Raw genomic sequence first — 23068 nt, 5'->3', positions numbered from 1 at the left:
ATATGTTGAGTATCTCACCATTGACACTGTTATCTGAGCAGTGTTACTTGTTATCCAATTGTTATACTTTCTGAGTCACCTTGTACCAGATTTGCGCAGCCAGTTCAAAGTTGCAATAATGTCTGCAGAGATATTGAAGCCGAGTTGATTTTCACTGGGTTGTAGTTTTCTTCAAGTGTGGGACTCGACCAAGTTCAAGAGATTATTCGTCACATACATACAGTATACATACGGTCATATATAAATGCAGTGAAATGTCATGACACCCAGTGATTACGCACAATAAGCTCTATAAGCTCTAAAAATACTAATACTAAATATGTGCGTAATCGACACGAGGTGCTCGCACAGTTTGTTTTGCAATTTGTGCTTGCAAAATTGGGAGAAAGACCAAGGCGATTGGTTTTCTGCCGTGTGTGGCTGCTAATCTTTTACATTTAGTATCTATGGGGCTGTTACCACTTCTTAAGTGAGCAGGAAGAGAGGAGTTAATTATACTCTCACCTGAGATAATTACATCTAAGTTAATTATTTAAGACCGTCAGAAGTTCTATTGAGTACCTATTCACACAGGAGTCCGTGCTTGGCCATGTTGGCAAGAGTGATTACCTCGCAACTTGACCAATTGGTGTTTCATCGACAGTAGATGCACAATTGACTTGATCATCCGGAGCAATAAGGTGTTCAAATGGCCTTTTGACTTTCAAACACTTAAGCTGGCTAATGAACTGCTCTGGTATCGCCCCTCAGTTCGGGAAGCATTTAGCACACAAGCTTTTCATCTGTTTCGTCTATTCATCTATTGAATACATTTTCAGGGACAATATCATTATATGTGGGGAAGATTTTGCAATTTGGATCGACAACATCTAAAACAAAATATTGATATATGAATGAGATGTATGGACATATATGCATATGTTTAAGGTGTTTAGCATTATTATTGCATATGTTTACCATGAGCACTAAGTAAGGGGGAAAGCATCTGTGGTGGTTTAATAATACATTTTGTCTCTTTCTGGCCGCAATCTTTCAGTCTTGGTCACTCTAGGAAAAGCTTTTCCAAATCGGGTACAACAATAGCTTTACTATTCAAAACTGCCAGAGTTTCTACTGTCCTATTGCTATTGTACTGCTATGGTTCTTTTTTAAATGTAAAGTGTGCACTTAGACACACTTACCACAGCATTTATCTGCACGATATTGTTACGACCCGAGCTAGGAGGGACCCAAACGCACGACACAGAGAGACGGGAGGCAGATTTAGGATGTTTGTTAGACCACATGGTGGAGATGGCTGGGGGGACCCGGTCAGGTAGGGATAGAGCAGGGCAGGACAGGGATGATGATGACCGGGAAGGAGGGGTCCAGGATCCGGGTGGAGAGACGGGGAACCGGGCTGGATGGAGTGGGATAGACAGACTTGGTCGATGAGAGGAGACAAGCAGGTTAACCGGGCTGGATGGAGAGGGACGGACAGACTTGGTCGACGAGAGGAGACAAGCAGGTTAGGGGAAGACGAAACAAGGAGACATAAACTAGGAACTTGGAACAAGCACTAGGACTAGGAACTTGGAACTAGGCCAGTAGCAGTACAACTTGGGTAAGCTACTTGATGGTCTGGCAATGAGTGAATGGGGAGCTGGAGAATAAATACTGTGTGGGTAATGAAGGTTATTAGGCCGCGGATGGGTCAAGAGCTGCCTCTAGTGGTGCTGGGAGGCCGTGGGCCTAACAGTACCCCCCCCTATATGGACGCCCCTTGGTGGACATCTGGAACCGGAAGGGCAAGTGCAGTTGAAATCCCGGATGAGGGAGGCATCCAGGATCTGTTTCCGGGGGACCCAGGAGCATTCCTCCGGACGTACCCCTCCCAGTCCACGAGGTACTGAAGGTCCGTCTCCCGGCGCCGCACATCCAGCAGGGGCTGGAGACCACCGGCTTAAGCAGGGCACATGAAAGGTTGGGTTGACACGGAGGGAGGGAGGGAGGGAGGCGGAGATGTAAGGCACAGGGGTTGATCATGGATACAATGGAAAAGGGACCAACATACCGGGGAGTGAGTTTTAGGGAGTCCACCTTGAGGGGCAAGTCCTTGGTGGAGAGCCTTACCATCTGTCCAGGGACGTACGTGGGTGTGGGAGCACGGTGCCGGTTCGCCTGCTGCTGGGTCCTGGCGGATACCTGGAGTAGGGCAGAGCGGGCCCGCTTCCACGTCCTCTGGCAGCGACAGATGTGGGCCTGGACGGAGAGTACGGCGATCTCAGCCTCCTGGGCAGGGAACAGTGGGGGCTGGTAGCCCAGAGAGCAGTAGAAGGACGACAGGCCGGAGGAGGCGATGACCACGGTGTTGTGGGCGTATTTGGCCCACGGCAGCTGGTCGCTCCAGGAGGAGGGGTGGGTTGGTGGTTGTTAGGCAGCAGAGCATGGCCTCCACCTCCTGGTTTTCCCACTCCATCTGGCTGTTGGTCTGGGGGTGGAAACCGGAGGAGAGACTGACCTGTGCCACCAGGGCAAAGCAGAAGGCGCGCCAGACCAGAGAGGTGAACTGGGGACCTCTGTCCGACACGTCTGCCGGGATGACGTGGCGGCGGAACACCTCGGCCACGAGCAGGTCTGCGGTCTCCCTTGCTGATGGTAGTTTGGGCAGGGCAAGGAAGTGAGAAGAAAGAAGAAAGAAACAGTCTTTATTAGTCACGCAACACACCACACTACAACACATGCTTGCACACACACACACATGCACATGCTTTCAATGGTGGCCGGTGAAATGGATTCTCTGCTTTTGACCCGTCCTGGCTTGTCCTTCCTCCGGGGGCACAGCCAGGAGCAGTGGGCAGCATATGTGGAAGCGCCCGGGGACCAGGTGATAATTGTCCATCGCTGGTCAGATGATGATGGGTGCATGTTTTTGAGGGGGGTCCTTACTGACGTGAGGTGGAGGAAACCCTATGTGAGCACGGGGAGAACATGCAAACTCCACACAGAAAGGCTCCTATTTGGGAGATAACCCGCCGGAGCACGGTGCCAACAGCGCCCCAGGCGGGAATCGAACACAGGACCTTCTTGCTGTGAGGCAGCAGTGCAATGCACTGCGCCACCGTGCCACCGAGCCGCTTTAGAAAAGCAGTCCACCACTGTGAGGATGGTAGTGTTGCCCCGAGATGGTGGGAGACCCGTGACAAAGTCCAGGACGATGTGGGACCAAGGACAAGTTGGGATGGGTAGGGGGCGGAGGAGGCCGGAGCAGGGTCGGGTGGAGGTCTTGGACCGGGCGCAGGGGGGACAGGTGGAGAGGAAGGACCGGGTGTCAGGGAGCAGGGTCGGCCACCAGAAGCGCTGTTGGACGAAGGCCAGGGTGCGGGTGGTCCAGGGATGGCAGCTGAGGCGGGAGGCATGGGCCCACTGCAGAACCTGGGGGCGTGCGGTATCAGGGACAAACAGGCGGTCAGGTGGGTCCGGTATCTGGTTCGGGCTAGTGTTCCTGGGCTCAGGTGACAAGAGACTCGATTTCCCAGGTGAGCGTGGCGGCAAGGCAAGGGGGTGGAAGGATGGGTTCTGGATCCCCAGCATTCTTCTCTGCCCTGAATATGCGGGACAAGGCATCAGGCTTGGTGTTCTTGGTGCCTGGGCGGGAGGATAGAGAGAAGTTAAACCGGCCAAAGAACAACGGCAACCTGGATATAGGCCAGGTTCTTATGATCTGTCCAGACGACGAAGGGGTGGTTGGCTCCCTCCAGCCAGTGGCCCCACTCCTCCAGGGCTAGTTTGAGGGCTAGGAGTTCCCGGTTGCCCACGTCATAGTTGCATTCTGGTGGGGTGAGCCTGCAGGAGAGAAAGGCGCAGGGATGGCTTACCGTCGGTTGGAAAGCGCTGAGACAGTACCACTCCTACCCCCGTGTCCGAAGCGTCCACCTCTACCACGAACTGGAGGTTGGCGTCGGACTGGGCCAAGACCGGGGCCGACGAAAAGTGACTTTTGAGGTCGAGGAATGCGGCCTCGGCCGCGGGGGTCCATTTGAAACCTACTGCGGTGAAGGTAAGGGCTGAGAGGGGAGCGGCGATACGGCTGAAGTTTCGGATGAAGTGCCGGTAGAAGTTTGCAAATCTGAGGAAGCGTTGGAGTTGCTTCCTATTGTTTGGGGTTGGCCACTCCGTCAGGACGGCCACCTTTTTGGGGTCCATCCCCAGCCTCCCTCGGCCAATGATGAGTCCTAGGAAGGAAACGGACGGAACATGAAAGACACACTTCTCGGCCTTGACGAACAGACGGTTCTCCAGGAGCCACTGCAGCACCAGGCGTACGTGTCTCACGTGGTTGGAGATTGATTGAGAAAAGATCAGGATGTCGTCAAGGTACACAAAGACAAACAAATTGAGCATGTCCCGGAGGACATTGTTAATCAGGGCCTGGAAGACCACTGGGGCATTTGACCGACTGAAAGGCATTACCAGATATTCAATGTGTCCGAGCGGGATGTTGAAGGCAGTCTTCCATTCGTCCCCGTCGCGGATGCGGACCAGGTGGTAGGCGTTGCGGAGGTCAAGTTTGGTGAAGTGGGTGGCACCCCGGATGGGAACGAAGACTGAGTCCATCAGAGGCAAGGAATACTTGTTCTTGCCTGTGATATTTTTGAGTCCCCTGAAGTCAATGCAGGGACGGAGGGTCTTGTCCTTATTGGCGACAAAGAAGAACCCCAGTGGAGATGACGAGGGGCGAATGATTCCGGCGGAAAGAGAGTCACGGATGTAGGTCTCCATGGACTCCTGTCCAGGCCGAGAGAGGTTATACAGGCGACTGCAGGGGAGGGGGGGGGCCTGGCAGGAGGTTGATTGTGCAGTCATAGGGGCGATGAGGTGGTAGGGACAGCGCGCCCTGCTTGCTGAAAACAGGGGCCAGGGCCAGGTCTATCTGGCCCCACCAAAGGAACAGAGGACATGTCGGGGCTCTCGGGGACCGCCGGCGGCGCGTCCGGGGTAGAAGCCGAGCGGAGGCAGTGGGCGTGGCACTGCGTGCTCCAGGCCCTCACACTACCCGAGCGCCAGTCCATCTGGGGGTTGTGGGTGGGGAGCCAAGGGTACCCCAGAACGCCCTGGTTCTGGGTGTCCTTCGTACGGAGCAGACTTGTTTTACCTTGCTCTCTGCTCTCTGCTTTGCTCTGTGCTTTGTTTCTATTTTCACCAGTCTCAGCACCTTTTTTCCTACTGCAACACTTAAAGAAGAAACAGTGGCTCTATCTTACAGCTGGACACTTATTTTATAAAGGATTATTACCAGCGCCAGCTACATTGTGGTGTATGGACACTGCTACCCCACACTGCTACCCCTGCAAAACACACAGAGAGACGACTTACTGAGAGGACTTACCGTCACTGAGGAAGCCAAGTCTCGGCGAAACTTTGAAGAATTATGCCACCTTGCAAAGAATGCTGTGGACTCCTACAGAAGGTTGCTGTACTTGAAACAACAGTATTAACTCTGAAGGATTCAGTCAACCGAGCTAACGTGAGTACTGCTAAGCTAGACATTTCTACCAGGCCTTGCCCGTCCCACAACACAGCTGGTCTCACTCTGCCAAGCAAAACAACTTACAAGCAAGATAACGAGGCTGCTTACCGGAGAAAGCCTCCGATGACAATTAAAATTCCTGAAATTCATGAAGCTAACACATGCAAGGGTCCCTCGCAACCTGAGATTAGCTCAGCGACTGGATGGCCTTCGCTGACTAGCAGCCATGAAACAGCCCAAGATAAGCGACGTGGCAACACAAGACAGCAAGTAACACTACAAACTGATAGTAATGGACAGCTGCCGGGGACCGCCGTGGAACAAAAATTTAGAAAAAAGGTTGCCGCTGTCAAACCACAGCTGGTTACCAGACCACCCCGCAGCCGGACGCCACAGCTGGTGACCAGACCACCCCACAGCCGGACGCCACAGCTGGTGATCAGACCACCCCGCAGCCGGATGCCAGACCACCCCGCAGCCGGATGCCACAGCTGGTGACCAGACCACCCCTTTGCCAGACGCCACAGCTGGTGACCAGACCACCTCGCCGCCGGCCACAGCTGGTGACCAGACCACCCCGCCGCCGGATGCCACAGCTGGTGACCACATTACCCCGCCGCCGGACGCCACAGCTGGTTACCAGACCACCCCGCAGCCGGACGCCACAGCTGGTGACCAGACCACCCCGCAGCCGGACGCCACAGCTGGTGATCAGACCACCCTGCTGGAGGCCACAGCTGGTGACCAGACCACCCCGCAGCCGGACGCCACAGCTGGTGACCAGACCACCCCGCAGCCGGACGCCACAGCTGGTGACCAGATCACCCCACTGAAGGCCACAACTAGCGGACAGACCACCCCGCAGCTGAAGGTCACAGATAGTGGACAGACCACCCCGCAGCTGAAGGTCACAGCTAGTGGCCAGATCCCCCCGAAGCCAGAGACCATCTCGCCACAGGATGCTGCAGCTGGCAACGAGACTACCTGCCTACTGGCTGCCCTCCCCAGCGCACCACAGCTAGCGGGACCACCGAGCTGCCAAGTGCCTCGCCCCTTGCGGAGACCACCTTGCCATCATCAGGATTTTTATCGCAATTTGCTGGCCTCGCCTTCCTGGACAGGCCCTTCCCGCCCAGCCCCCCACCCCCATCATTGTCCATCACCCCCCCCACGACCAAACCTTCTACCCTCCCCCTGAAACCCCTCAGCAAACCCAGCCCCTCGGCCAGCCCCCACCAGCTATCCGAAACTCCCCCCTGTATCAGAGAAACATGACAGCAGCTTCGGAGTGGCGCAAGGAAGTTGCCTTGGCCCTTTGCTTTTCTCACTATACATGCTGCCAATTGGGCACACCATTAGAGGGCACAATGTATGCTTCCATAGCTATGCCGATGACACACAGCTATACATCTCAGCAGAACCAAATGACACTGTAGCTATACAGTCCATCACAAACTGTCTTCTAGCGATAAATAAGTGGATGAGCAATAGCTTCCTGAAGCTAAATGAAAACAAAACTGAAATCCTTCTGATTGCCCCCCCCCCCCCCCCCCCCAAAAAAAGGGACATGCTACATATAAAGCTAGGGAAGCTGGCACCCTGGGTCAAACCTAAGTTTGGGTGTCATTCTAGACTCCGACCTAAGCTTCAAGTCCCATATTAACAATGTGACGAAAGTTTCATTTTTTCACCTTAGAAATATAGCAAGAGTAAGACCTTTCATAAACCAAAACAATGCTGAAAACCTGATTCACACCTTTGTATCAAGCCGGCTTGACTACTGTAATGCACTTCTCACTGGCCTTCCCAAAGTCACGACTGAAAGGCTTCAGTTCATCCAAAACTCAGCTGCCCGACTACTAACTACAACTAAGAAGAGAGAACACATCACCCCAGTCCTGGCTGCCTTACACTGGCTTCCAGTTACATCTAGAGTAGACTTTAAGGTCCTTCTCCTCATACATAAAGCTCTAAATGGGCAAGGACCAGAATACATCACCAACTCCCTTACTAACTATGTGCCCCCAAGAGAGCTACGATCATCTACTGCTGGCCTGTTAGAAGCACCAAGTAATACACAGAAGAGATTCGGGAGTGCAGCCTTCGAAACTTGTGCTCCAAAGCTTTGGAATGCACGACCTATAGATATTAGGAAAGCCGGCTTGTTTGCCATCTTTAAAAGAAAACTAAAAACGCATCTATTCACTCTAGCCTACAACTAGAGCTCTCCTGCACTGCTATTTCCACTGCACTGCTATTTCCTATTGGCTGTACCTACTGTTTTATTGCTGTACCTACTGTACCTAGTAGGCCTACCTAGACTTTTGTTTTATCAGCACTTTGTATCTCTATGGTACTCTAGTTGTTTTTCCCCAACGTGTGTCATCACCTTGTGTCGCAGCTGTGGAGAGACGGCCGAGGTCAGCTGATATTCCAATGAAGGAGACTATACACAGACTGAGGGACAGTTTGTTGTTTTAAAATATATGTATAGGCCCAAATCTTTAGGTGTCTAAATTAGTAGACACCGACTGCGGAAACTGTGCTTTGGCTTGTTTTTAATCTTCTTATGATTAATGTTTTGGATTTTGAATCTTCTAATTCTTATGATTAATGGCTTGATTGTATATGATTAATGGCTTGATTTTAATCTTTTATTCTCTGATTAATGTTTTTGAGTTTCATTATTGGTTCAATCTTTTACTTTCTAATGCTCTGTTGTACAGAACTTTGAGTTGCATTTATTGTTGGAAAGGTGCTATATAAATACATTTTTACTTACTTACTTATTTACTTACTTACTTACTTACTTACTTACTTACTTACTTACTTACTTATGGTGGTTGCTGGAGAGTAGCAGCTCGAAGGGGGCCGTCTGGTGGGTAATCCGGGTCAGAAGTGACCCGGTCAGCCCTTTGACCTCAAGCGGTGTGAGGAGAGGGACGGGTGTCAGCCCTAGCTGGCGTGCTAGTCCCAGGTTGAGATAACTCTCATCCGTCATCTATGAGAGCGGAGGAAGAGAGCGTTATACCCCCCCACGAGAGGGTAGCCGGGAGCAGAGGACGGGAGAGAGGGTTGGAGCTGGACGACCGGAACGTAACCCTACTGAGGAGTCGTCCTCTCCCCTCTCCGGTGTCCCAGCCAGCCACAATACAGACAGGCGCCGATCTGTATGCGGCGGGCTCACTCCTCGGGGTAGATCCGGGCGCGACCGAGTTGCATGGGCTCGGCATCGGAGTGAGTCGGGGGACATCGGGGGCGCCCGTGCCTTATCGTAGTCTCACCACCCCCCCGCCCCTCGCGCCAGCGCTCCCGTAGCTGGTTGTCCAGGTGGATCACAGTATCTCCCAGTTGGTCTTCTGGCGGCCTCCTTGCCGCAAACTGGGTGATCGAAGATTCTCCTCAATTCGCGGGTGAACAGATCATAGGAGAGACTCTCGAGGCCCCCCTGATCCCAAACTGCAGAACCCCAGCCGAGAGCCGCCCCTCTCAGGCAGGAGATGAGGAATGCCATGCGGGCGCCGTCGGAGGTGTACGACGATGGCTGCTGCTGGAAAACCACCGTGCACTGCACTAGGAAGGCTCGGCAGGTGCCGAACTCGCCGTAGTAAGGCCCTGGAGCTGGAACATGGGGCTCACGGGGGAAAAGGGGGGCACTGGGAGCCATGGTGGAGGGAGGGCCGGAGGAGCAGGGGGGGCCACGGGAGCCGGAGGAGCCGGCGGAATCTGCAGGCTGCTGGCGGCCGCCGAGATGGTCTGGAGGTGGTCCGCTATATCCCGGAGGGCCTGGTCCTGTTGACCAAGCAACACTCCTCCTCTGTGTCGGCTGGGTCCATGTTTTTTGGCCAGACCATAGTGTTACGACCGGAGCTAAGAGGGACCCAAACGCAGGGATGATGATGACTGAGAAGGAGGGGTCCAGGATCCGGGTGGAGAGACGGGGAACCGGGCTGGATGGAGAGGGACGGACAGACTTGGTAGACGAGAGGAGACAAGCAGGTTAACCGGGCTGGATGGAAAGGGACGGACAGACTTGGTCGACGAGAGGAGACAAGCAGGTTAGGGGAAGAAGAAACAAGGAGACATAAACTAAGAACTTGGAAGAAGTGCTAGGAGCTAGGAGCTAGGAGCTAGGCCAGTAGCAGTACAACTTGGGTAAGCTAGTTGACGGTCTGGCAATGAGTGACTGGGGAGCTGGAGAATAAATACTGTGTGGGTGATGAAGGTAATTAGTCCCAGGTGTGTGAAGTTGGCCTAAGGGAGGAGCCGCGGATGGGTCAAGAGCCGCCTCTAGTGGTGCTGGGAGGCTGTGGCCTAACAGATATTCCATAAAGGCAATAAAACAACATCCAGAATACAGAAAAGTTAGAGCTCAACCTTTCACAGGGTAATGGACCACTGTAGTTCTACTTCTGCCCATCTATTCTCACTATACCAGATTGGAATAATGGAAATGGTTTCTTAATTAACATCAAAACAAAACAAGGGAACCCAACATAGTCGGACAGGCCAGTGGGAGCACTGGAACAAATCCCGGTGGGCTGGTCGCTCTGTGGGCCACCTGAGTGACCCATTATACAAAAACAAGAGCGAGAGAGATCAGTGAGAGGCGTCGCCGGCCCACTTTGATTATGCACCAGCCCTGAAAATCAAAGGGGCCGACCATGCACATCCCTCTCATCCCAACCCCCACCCCCAAATCCCAGCAGTCAACAGGAGCGCTTGAACAGGTGGATTCATAACCAAGTTGATCAGAATGGAAAAAAATCGGAGTAAAAAGATTAAAGGCGACCCTGAAAAGGCTTGAGATAAAAAATGAAGTCACTTCAAGCTGATGCTACAACTTGCATGAAGATAGGTGATGTGTTTGCGAGTACAAGCAGGAGCAGCACTGTTGGCAATGTGCAACAGCATTTGTTTTTCCAAGTTGCGAGGGATTTTTTTCAAAGGTAGCACCGCTGCATTCAAGGCCTGTTGGAAATGCTACCGTGCTGCCATCAATATATCATTTTAAAATATAATTTTATTGTTTATGGACCAGCAATACCCAGACCCAGGAGTAATGGTCTGTACCTTAGCAGCAGGTCAAAATATGTGCAGTACTTAATTTTTGTTAAGTTTTGGACATTATTTAAAGTTTGTTCGTTCATTTAAATATGTAGCGTTTAATTGTACTTTAGAAGTACAAATATGTACAGTCAGTACCTGCTTATAAGTGGTGGTATCAAGGGCTGGTGTGTTTGTATGAACATCAATGGGGCGGGGGTGGTGAAGTATCCACAGGCTGGTTGTTGTGATCTGGTCTGGGTAAAGAAGTCCGGGGCCATTTTTTCATCTCAATTCGGCCCTGGAACTCAGTCAGCATCTTTTCAAAAAACAGATTAGGCACAAAGAAAATGACAGCACATTTAAAAAAATTGCTGTCCCTGAGATGAAAATCACTATTTTAGTAGAGAAATGAATTCATAAACATCATAGGGTTACATTTTTTATTTTTTCATATTGCATTTGGAAATAATCTTTGAGTGTGAACAGCATTAAAGACATTTACAGTGATAGCAAAGATCTAAACATATCAATGAACACACAAAACCAGTGTAGCGTACACCCACTGGATGGCGTCCCAACACTGGATGGCGTCAAACACTGATGTAGATTAGTTCACTCTGAAAAGCTAGATAACGTATTCAGCAATCAGGCCATGAACAATTGACTCAACATGGCAGCCGTATCCATAATGCAAATTTAGTTCCCGGTCTCCGTTGTCAGTATGAGGAAGGGCAACTTTGAAGCTGAATGTAATGTTCTGTCTCGACTGAGAGCGAAGTTGTATTACAATATTTCCTTAACTTCAAAATATTTCAAACTTCCCCTTCCACCGCTGTGCCTCCCTGTTGTTATACATCCATTGTCTAACAAAATAATGCGGTTCTTGTAAAATATAGGTAATGGAGAAACCAAATTGTTCTCAGAGACATGTCCTGAATCTTGAGTGGAACTAAAATACAGACCAGATTTTGTCAATATCTTTAACAAAGGAAGGAACTTCAATAAAAAGCACCTGACAAAACTGTTGCGAAGACAGTTGTTTTGCATGGGAAAATATGTTTTCTTGCTATTCCGATTCAAAACTCTAAATTCAGCTTTTTAGGAATACTCAAGAAGAATGTTGTATGTTTACCAGTTGCTTTGGACAAATAAAATACAAGCTTGGAGGTTTTATGACTGCTCCAGAGATGTGTTGCAAGGACAGAAATTAATATTTCAGCAAAAATAAACGCCTCAACTTAGTGTTTAACCAGGCGTCTATGGCGCATGTACCATCAGGCTTTTATTATTTCATCAGACTTTTTTTATTAACAAACCTACACAAGCAAGTATGTGTATAGGATTTAGTGTCTGTATGTGCATACTTGTTGGTTGTCTGCTGAGATGAAGAAGGGCACCTCTTCTTTTAAGGATGTGTCTTTTTTGGTTATAAAGACCCATTGGGCAACCCTCATGTTCTGTCACAGCTGTCGCATTTCTAAGTGGGGTAGGTGGATCATCCGTGGTTGAACGCGTCCTGAATCTTGTTTACTTTTGTTTATCTACTCCTCCTCAAAGCTCCAGAGCCCGTCTCGACAGAGCTTTGGCTGGATGTTGAGTCACAAGCGGCCACCTTCAGGTTCTCGGGTCTGATATCACCAGGCCTACAGTATGCTGTAGGTCTATTTCTATAGCACTTATTTTAGTACTGTAGTTGTCCAGGTTGTACAAGACCTTACCAGACAGGTGATCAAGTGCAGCTACTCCTGGAGTTGAGTCCAGCAGCACTATGCCTCTGATGATGTTGTAGTTTTGTCTCTGTAGCATCTGCTTTTCCATCACCTACAGCAGCCCGGTGGAACCTCCACTGTTGCAACTGATGGATTTTTTTACCCTTTTCCTTATAGATGGTTACAAGGAATGCCTCCCTCTCTGGCTACCCAGAGTAGAGTTACATACAGGTGAATTGCCCGTGTGCGTAGCTGCTCAGTGTGCTTCACTAGCTACTCAGGTGGATGTCCATGTAAGGAGAATTGCTGTTGAAAGAGTTCATGGTTAACAGCAGGCCTTGGGTGGCGGGTCATTTAGGTAAAGTGAACAGCAGTTTTTGACCCACATCGATACACAGAAATGTAGACTTTTGTACCATACACAAGCACAAATACATAGACACGCATGCCCATTCTATACATGTCAGTGATTTGAATTGTGAGGCGGCAGCAGAGCGGCGGGAGCAGCGTTTGAGGCTGAGTGGAGGCGGCATGGTGGTTCAGTGGTTGGCACTGTTGCCTCACAGCAAGGATGTCCTGGGTCCTCTCTTTGTAGAGTTTGCACATTCTCCCTGTGTTAGTGTGGGATTCCTCCAGGTGCTCTGGTTTCCTCCCACCATCAAAAGATATGTATGTTAGGATTTATACTCCTGCTGGTGCCCCTGACCAAGGCACTGGCAACAATACTGTGCTATGGCGGCCCACTGCTCCTGGGTAAAGGATGGTTCTAATGCAGAGGATACATTTTGCTGTATCCTGCTTGTACGATGACAATTAAGAGATATTCTATATTCTATTCTATCATAGCATCAGAAGGTCACAAAAGGACAAACATTTCATCCTCACCGCAGGAATGCTTAACTAGCAGATTTTACAGCTTCGCCTACATGTTTAGATGCTACGTGTAAGAAATTGTTAAGCTCTCTCCCTAGGGGTCTTCAAAGGGGTTAAAACTAATCTTAGAAATCTCAAGTTCTGGGTGCACGATGCGTCATTACATCATACGTCATTATGCTCCTGTTGTCATGGTGTTTCCTTGTGTCTAATATGACCATTCAGACGTCTTTGTTTACACATTTTATGCTTGGCTGCTGGCTCATTGTAGCTAGGTGGCTTGAAGCTGCATCTGTCTCAGGATTATAGTACTAGTTTGGACACATTGAGTTATTTTTATATTTCATGGAGATAACAGCAAATGTGCCCTTTTTTCTGTTATTTTCTTTACTATAAAAGTAACCCAAGGGTTTATTGAATAATTTGTGCAAGCTGTGCGAATGCTGCTGCCTTCCATGAGAAGCTTGTGTCACTAAGCATTTAGTGTAAGTTAAACTTATTTGCTATCGCTCTAGGAGGAGGAAACCCCAGGCCATGTTTACAATAGGAAACAAACAACGCTAGAAATCTTTAAAGCTCTTTCGGCTACTATGTATTGCAGGGGCAGGAATTGTGGTGTGTCCTGATTTTTGTATACCAATCAGCTATATACGTATACCAATGGCATATATTAGGCAGCAAGTGAACAGTCAGTTCTTAAAGTTGTTGTAGATGTGTTGGAAGCAGGAAAAATGGGCAGGTCTTGAGTGGGGTGTTCCCAGTAGGCAGTGGTTTGTACCTACCAAAAGTGATCCAAGGAAGAACAACCGGTGAACCGACAACATGGTAATAGCGCTCAAGGCTCATGATTGGCATGAGGAGCGAAGGCTCGCCCGTCTGGTCAATCCCACAGTAGAGCTACTGAAGCAGAAATTGCTGAAAAAGTTGATGTTGGCTTTGTTGAAAGGTGACAGAACACAGTGCATTGCAGCTTGCTGTGTATGGGGTTGCGTAGCTGCAGATCAGTCAGAGTGCACATGCTGACACCTGTCCACTGCCAAAAAATCCTACAATGGTCATGTGGGCCTCGGAACTAGACCATGGAGCAATTGAAGAAGGTGGCTTCATCTGATGAAACATGTTTTCTTTTACAGGATGGACAGGTGCCTGTGCATTGTTTGCCTGGGGAACAGATGGCAACAGGATGCACTATGGGAAGAAAAGCTGGTGGAGGCAGTGTGATGCTCTGGGCAATGTTCTGCTGAGAAACCTTGGGTCCTGACATTTATGTGGATGTTACTTTGACAAGTACCACCAACCTTGACATTGTTGCAGACCAAGTACACCCCTTGATGGCAACTGTATTCCCTGATGGCAGTGGCCTCTTTCAGCAAGATAGTGCGCCCTACCACACTGGAAAAAATGTTAAGGAATGGCTTGAGGAACATGACAAAGAGTTCAAGGTGTTGACTTGGCCTCCCAATTCCCCTGATCTCAATCCGATCAAGCATCTGTAGGATGTGCTGAACAACAAGCCCGATCCATGGGGGCCCCACCTCCCAACCTACAGGACATAAAGGATCTGCTGCTAACTACTTGGTGCCAGATACCACAGGACACCTTCAGAGGTCTTGTGGAGTCCATGACGGATCAGAGCTGTTTTGGCGGAACGAGGGGGTCCTACACAACATTAGGTGGTTTTAATGTTGTGGCTGATCGGTTATGTACTGTATATCTAACTCAGTCCAATGCTTCTTTCATCATCTAAGGACTAATATATCCCTCGTCCAATCAGAAATGCCATAAATGTTAGACATATAATAAACCTTGCATCTCAAAAGAGCAGTCCCTAAACTCTAAACTCTAAACCTCAGCCTTTTGATCTTAATACGCTCATTGGAAGATTTTTGTGCAAGATTGTTCCAGGTTTGTAGTGTTAAATGAAGGAAGTCAAGTCTAGAAAGAAAGAAAGAAAGAAAGAAAGAAAGAAAGAAAGAAACACACCAATCATCTCTCAGACACCTCCGGATACCGGACCGCCGTGCCCTCCGAGGAACACAAGATTAACATCCATGCATGCTGACAGTCATCCCCAGCCACCCCAACTCTCACTGAACTACCCGTCAGTGGTTGTTATTCTTGTGACTGCGCGGGCCTCATCCCAAGATTCATCCGTCACATGGTTCGGGGTGAGCTTTAACGCATTAGCATCGTCCCACGCTCTTTGGCTCGGGGCCATGCATATTGCATGAGCATGTAACCTACATCTATCCACGCATCTGTCAGGTCCTCATCTGGCAGGTTCAGTATTCAGGGCAAAGTGGTGTTAAGGAAAGCAAGTGGTGTTAATCAATTTCAAACAACATCAGAAGAGATCAAAGTGCTGCTGATTTGACGCTTTCCTTCTGTGTCAAGGCGCGTTCAAGTATCCACAGGAGGTTTGTGACAGCTGATACACGGTCTTGTGTTATGGCCACGGTACATTCATGGTTCAAGTTCTACTGAACGTGTTCTACACGTAGGCAAGGGTAGAATCCATTTATGTTTGGCACTGCATGTCTGGCTAGTGATAAAACATCAATGGCAGAGAGAAAAAGTGGAGGCAGAAAAAACAAGGTTAATAGAGACGTTCATTTGGTCCATGAACCCATGCTGTGCTGAGGGGGAGGTGGTGGGGTTGGGAAGGACTTAGTCGGCATGAATTTAGGCCAGAACTGTAGTTAGCAAAATGTTGTGGCACATTTGCCTCAAAAGAATGTCGTCAAAGTGGCTAGTGTCAATATTTTCGTGGTGCACAAATTCTAATTAAACAGAAACGCTTTTAGAAACTTTTAATTTTAATCTTGACATTTTTAATCTTGGTCTTAGTCTTCTGCTTGGTTTTCCTTTCTCTGCCCTGCTCTCTCTATCTCTCGCTGTCTTACACCCAAGTCTATCTATCTCCCTCTGTCTTCTTCCTTAATCGCTTACTTTTTCTTGCTCCTAACATTTACTCTCCCTTTCTCTCTCCTTCTCGATGTTAGATCCTGATAGGGGAGGTGACCAGTTTTTTCGTCAAATCAGAGGGGGCTCAGGAGAAGACTATAGTGACCGCTGACTGCTGCTACTTCAACCCGCTCCTTCGCAGGATTGTGCGGTTCCTCGGTAAGTTTCCCTGTAGATCATTGCTCTTTGTTTAACTTTTTTCCTCTTTGGACCCAAACAGAACAAGATTCAGATTCCAGGCCTTCAACCTTTCAGCTTGTTACACTCCTAATTTGTAGACCAATCAAAAGGCTGTGCACAAAGCTTTGCTCCCAGTCCTTTGAGAAACTCATCTATGCACTGCTTTTTATTTTGCATTATTTGACTTAACGTCTTTCGGCACAGTCCTGTATTCTCAAAATGTTACCTCTCAATTATAGTTTTGTATTTAAGCTGTAAAAATGAAAGAAATGAACAGAAAGGCTTAATTTATAAATGTAGTTTGATTTTCAAGAACAACCTGCTCAAGACAGCAGTATCAGAACAATTAAGATTTGCTGACAAACTGATTAAAAATACAAGAAATAAATAAAGAAAATATGAAGAATAAATGTAATTCACGTAGGCTAAATGTTGTAAAAGAAGAAGTAAAGATGGAGAATATTTCAAGAGTGGGAAAATGTGAATTTACTTTGAGGTGAGCCGATTTGGAATCCAAGCGAAAATCTTTTTTCGCTGTCTTTCCAAACACGTTTTCCTCCCTCACTCAGTCGTTCACTTAAAGCCCCTATGAGTTGTTGTTGTTGGGTTTTTTGCAAAAGCATTTATTTTGTTCCCTGAAAAAAAGGGTTTCCATTGGTGTCTCTCATCTCCCGTTTTGAAGAGAAAAATAAGAGCTCTAGCAGCGGTTCTGAACTGTTTGCAAGATGTCTTGTGATGAGGAAATGCATCAGTTGTTATGTTTCACGATACTGCAAATTGCCCCATTTTGCGGCAAACCAGCCCGTCGCCGTTTTTGCGGACGGCATAATGTGCTCATGTGAGTCGCTGCATCTCTCTCGCAGGGGTCTACTCCTTCGGCCTCTTTACCACCACCATCTTCGCCAACGCGGGCCAGGTGGTGACGGGTAACCAGACGCCTCACTTCCTGACCGCCTGCAGGCCCAACTACACGGCGCTGGGCTGCCAGTCTCCCATGCAGTACATCATTGAGCGCCGGGCGTGCACAGGAAACCCCTACCTGGTGGCATCGGCACGCAAGTCCTTCCCCTCCAAGGATGCAGCGCTCAGCTTCTACTCGGCCGTCTACACGGTGGTAGGAACTTTCTGCCCAACTCTCAACTAATTTGATAATTAAATAGAAAGAATCAGATATCGCGTAGCAGCAAACATGGTCATATGATGCAGGAAATCATAAGTGCCATTGATTGTAACAAGACAGAGGCTTCATGCAGCCCTGGTCTAAACATTGGTCGTAATTAAGGACTTTGTCTCTAGCTGAGGGTATTTGGAAGTCTCGCTGTGGCCCTCTCCTGGCTGGTGGCAGAACTGTTTAAACAACTCTGGTCCGCATGGTGTAAACCCCTCCCAAGCCTCCACTGTTGCTTCAGGATGCAAGGTTATCTCATGACATCCATGTTTATATACATTATCAACCCAGGCCCTTGAGAAACATACCACTCTGCTGAAACTTCTCACTGTGCTTAAATGTAGTCCAGTGGGAGAAATGCCGCAATTACATATATCATTTATGTTATATATGTAAATATTGTGAGTTTCCGTCTTTGAAAATGGGATTTAAAAGTTTGTCTCTGTTGGACTGCAGCACACTGAGAAGTTGCAGCAGAGTGGTAAGTTTTCTCAACAGTAAAGTGGTCAGTGAGGTTGTTCTATGAATAGTCATAAAGATGGGAGCCAACATTTGAGTAAGGCTTGGATTGAAAAATGGCGGACCTGTCCTACTATACTCTACACCGTAGTGGGAACCGAGACAGGTGGGTGAGTAAGAGAAGGTTTTTTGTCGTTCGCTAATTCACTCTGTGTGCCTGTTCCAGATGTACGTGACCCTGGTGTTCCGGACCAAGGGCACCCGGCTGACCAAGCCCACCCTGTGCTTGGTGCTGCTGTCGCTGGCGGTGCTGGTCGGCGTGGTGAGAGTCACCGAACACAGAAACCACTGGAACGACGTGCTGGCTGGATACCTGACTGGAGGAGCCATCGCTGCCTTCCTGGTAGGAGGACAAAATAGATGGATGGATGGATGGATGGATGGATGGAAGAGACAGGAAGATGGGCATATGGTGGAAGAATTGGGCAAAGAAGGTAGGCAAATTGTTTTTGCTTCGGAGGGTGGAAGTAGGATGGAAGGAAAGAGGAAGGGAAGGACAGAATAAGAAATGGAAGTGAGGGAGGTTATAGTAATAGAGTTGGATGATGATGATTGATTGATTCTAGCAGCTGGGTGCAGGCATGATTGAAAGGAAGGAAGGAAGGAAGGAAGGAAGGAAGAAGGTTAGTAGAAATTGGAGGAGAATGGGTTGGCAAAACATAAGAAGCAGCAGGGTCTTCTTGTTGATAGATCCTCTCTTCAGCAGTGACTAACGCCACTTTTCAGGCTTTAAAGACGTAGTAGGGATGAAGCGAGAACCGAGAGACAACGGAGGCTGAAAGGTGAGGAAAGAGAGAACCGAGTAAGAGGAGGGATGAAGGGGGAAAAGAGCTGTAGGCCATAGAAGAAGAGATGGAAGTTGCCGAGTATACTTCTACACCCTCAGATTGGTTGATGTACTGTACAGTGATGGCAGTGGGTTACAGCAAATCCCCCAATAAACCACAACCAAATAGTGGTGTTTGTTTTCGCACCGTGCCAGGCCTGAGCTCCCCTAAACCTCCTCTTCCCGACAAACCTCACGGATCAGATCTGCTCTCTGTGGCGCCTCCCTTTTTGAACGCCAGCTATGATTCATCTGACTGATCTGTCTTTCCTTCTCTTCCACCGCCTTTTTTATTTTTTCTATTTTCAACCTCCAGTCTCTCTCTCTCTCTCTCTCTCTTTCTTCCTCTTTCTAGATGTCCCGTTGTCAGTGTCTCCCAGGTCATAGATCAGAGAGTGATCTATGGGGACATTTTATGGCAAATTATTAACTTTTATTTGCTATTGGTATTAGCAGTGTTGTTTACAAGCTCCAATGCAACCATCGGTGATAAGGAGGTCCATTTGGATTTGAGCCTCCATGTCCTGGATTGTACTGTTGGCAATATTTGGTGTAGATTACGTATTGTCCACTTTGGGGGTCAACAAAAGCGCGGCAAAAAAACGCTGCGAATGATAAGGAAACATAACTTGCAGATTTAAAAAATATGGATAGTTTTCTTTTTATTTTGAACTGTGGAAAGAGACACCAACACATGCCGATTCCGTCTGTGTTCAGCGTGCCAGGGCCGCGCAGTGTACAAGAACAATCTGTTTCCTCCGTTTTCCACCCACCAGGTGTCGTGTGTGATCAACAACTTCCAGCAGACCCAGATAGCCATGCCCCCGCTGCCCCCCCAGTGCCCGGAACCCGTCCTGGGCCTGCCCCTGGTCAGCCTGCCCCGCGTGGAGAGTCCACTCGAAAAGTTAAGTGGCCTCCAGGTAAGGGGCGTGGGGAGGGAGCGAAGGTGGGGAGAGAGGGCTAAAGCGGCTCTGTTACTGTTGCCATTTGTGTCCTGTTTGGGGACATTTTCTTGATCGATCTCCTGTTGTTTCCCAACATGGTGTTCGATGTCGTTTGCACTATTTCTATGGTTACTTTGACATTCTCTAACTTATTCATGGCCTTGTCTTTTTATTTCTTCATACAGTATAATCCAACTTACTTTCCATTGTCCCCTTTACTCTCTTTTGCTCCATCTACCGACCACCTACCCATCTACCTAAACACCAACCTACCTACCTACCAACAACCTACCTACCTACCACCTACTTTACCACCAACCAAACCACCCACCTACCTACCCACCTATCCATCTACCTACCTTCCTACCTATGACCTACCTACCACCTACCTACCTACATTCCTTCCTACCACCTACCTACCAAACCACCCACCTACCTACCCACCTACCCATCTACCTACCTATGACCTTACTACATACCTACCACCAACCTACATACCTCCTACCTACCTACCTACCACCTACCGATCTACCTACATACCTACCACCTACCTACCTACCAAACCACCCACCTACCTACCCACCTATCCATCTACCTACCTTCCTACCTATGACCTACCTACCACCTACCTACCTACATTCCTTCCTACCACCTACCTACCAAACCACCCACCTACCTACCCACCTACCCATCTACCTACCTATGACCTTACTACATACCTACCACCAACCTACATACCTCCTACCTACCTACCTACCACCTACCGATCTACCTACATACCTACCACCTACCTACCTACCACCTACTTAACTACATACTTACCACCTATCTACCTACCACCTACCCATCTACCTACCTTCCTACCACCTTCCTACCTATGACCTACCTACCACCTACCTACCTACCACCTACCCATCTACCTACCTACATACCTACCTACCTACCCATCTACCTACCTACCCACCTACCACCTACCCATCTACCTACCTTCCTACCACCTACTTACCTACCACCTACCTACCTACATACTTACCACCTACCTACCTACCATCTACCCATTTACCTACCTTCCTACCACCTTCCTACCTATGACCTACCTACCACCTACCTACCTCCCTACATACCTACCTACCTACCACCTACCCATCTACCTACCTACATACCTACCTACCTACCCATCTACCAACCTACCCACCTACCCATATACCTACCTTCCTACCACCTACTTACCTACCACCTACCTACCTACATACTTACCACCTACCTACCTACCACCTACCCATCTACCTACCTACATACCTACCTACCCACCTACCACCTACCCATCTACCTACCTTCCTACCACCTACTTACCTACCACCTACCTACCTACCATCTACCCACCACCTACTTACCAACCACCTACCTACCTACCATCTACCCATCTACCTACCTTCCTACCACCTTCCTACCTATGACCTACATACCTACCTACATACCACCTACCCATCTACCTACCTACATACCACCTACCTACATATCTATCTATCTATCTATCTATCTATCTATCTATCTATCTATCTATCTATCTATCTATCTATCTATCTATCTATCTATCTATCTATCTATCTATCTATCTATCTATCTATCTATCTATCTATCTATCTATCCCTTTAGGCTCCAGGGTTACCGTACTCTGAGATCACATGACCATCAGCCAATCCCGTCCCCCACCCCTCCCGATGTGCTCCTCCCCTCACGGCGTTGCCTAACCAGCGCAGTCTAGACCTGCCCTATGAGCACCTGGTCCCCTGCCCAGCCCACCCCGGGGGACGGCCCCCTCTCCGTCGAGTGAAGTCCACCCAGGTGTGAAGCCACCCCAACGGCAGTGGGTACAGGAAACAATGCTATCCACCGCCAATCCGGGAACCTGGACAATCTCCTCAGCTCAGGACCAACCAGGGAGGGAGCCCCATCCCTCGTCCTCCGTCCTCCTGTTTGCTTCTACCACCGCTTCTACCACCGCTTCTACTGAGTTGGTTCCATTTTTATTTTTTTCCTATGGGTAAAAAAAAAAAAAAATGTTTTTTTTACTTCAAACAACCAACAAAAGACTCACCAAAGCTAGAGCTGTCGAAGCAATACTTTCCCCTCTACAGTATGTCTTCTTTGTGGCGTGTTCACAAAGACTAATCAGTGGAAATGACTGGAGAAATGCACTGAAGGTGCCCAGCTGAGGTTTTTGGGGGGGATTGAAAACTTGATCACTGGTGTGATTCATCCTCAAAGAACAAAAAAAAAACAACCACTCAGGAAAAGGCCGTTTGAAATCAACAAGGACCTTTATGTAATCACAGAGGAGCCACCTTTGTAAATGAGGGTACGTGTATGATTTTTTTTTCCAGATTTTTTTTATTATAATTTCTTCCAATACCAGAGCGAGAAAGACAACAGTAAACTCAACACCCCCTCGAACGACGAGGACTGCACTTTTATAAAAACAATAAATCGTCACAGAAGGACCGAGTTAAACAGTTCGCTGGTTCATTTCAATTTGAGGTTCAATCCCGGTGAACCAAGTTGATGGATGTGGTCGCGCTTTTTCGCCACAATTCAAGCTCCAGTGGTTCAACTCACACTATCTTAATCTCCCTGCTCCTAAATAAAAGTACATTTTCTCTCTCACTCTCACCCTTCCTTCTTCTTGTATCTTATTTGAGAGAATTCGCTTTATTTCTTTACTTTTGATCATATTTTACCCCTTGATGTCCTATCCAGTCAAAGGTTGTTTTTTTTATTTGATTTGATTTTAAACTGTCACCAAACACTTATTGTTACGGAGATGGTTTATGGTTTATTGGTTTATGGCTCTGCTCGCCCGTTTTTATGACCCCTTTATTTCTTTGTCTCCGTATTCTGGCTCCGTCCGGCCATCCCACCGTTTACGACTTCAGTCATGTGTCGCCCCGGGAGATGCTTTTGTATCATTTTGTACAGACTATAGGGTACTTTATACAGTGAATATGCGGTTTAATTATGTTTGAAACTTGTGAAAAGGCGTTGCCAGTTACCTGAACCTGTCTCGTGAAGCAACAGCAAAGGCCTCTTGTGGGAATGTAGGTCAAGGTGGAAAGAAGCGGGTGAGATCTGAGGCTAGGAAGCGGTTACGTCACAAACAGGTTACACTATATTATTACACAACGGCTAATACTTAATGGCTTATTTGTTCTAGTAAGAAAGAAAGAAATTGCACCTGAGGTCAAATTGAGTGTGTGTGTGTGTGTGTGTGTGTGTGTGTGTGTGTGTGTGTGTGTGTGTGTGTGTAGTAAGATTTATAATGAGCACATT

The 23068-nt window shown here is 48.4% G+C and overlaps 1 pseudogene across 1 annotated transcript in view; it reads left to right on the top strand.

Annotated features, from left to right (window-relative positions):
- LOC307229234 (phospholipid phosphatase-related protein type 5-like) overlaps window positions 1-21506 on the top strand; it is a 68145-nt pseudogene extending 46639 nt beyond the window's left edge. Inside the window, exons 3-7 of the transcript in view lie at window positions 16143-16263; window positions 17148-17398; window positions 18138-18314; window positions 19574-19701; window positions 21398-21506. The product of the transcript in view is annotated as a phospholipid phosphatase-related protein type 5-like (transcript). The remainder of the gene's footprint in view (window positions 1-16142; window positions 16264-17147; window positions 17399-18137; window positions 18315-19573; window positions 19702-21397) is intronic.
- Window positions 21507-23068: the final 1562 nt, after the last annotated feature.

This window comes from Zeus faber (genome assembly GCF_960531495.2).
Source record: "Zeus faber genome assembly, chromosome: 4".
NCBI lineage: Eukaryota > Metazoa > Chordata > Actinopteri > Zeiformes > Zeidae > Zeus > Zeus faber.
Note: the sequence above shows the minus strand (reverse complement) of the source record. Positions and strands in the feature narration are given on the sequence as shown.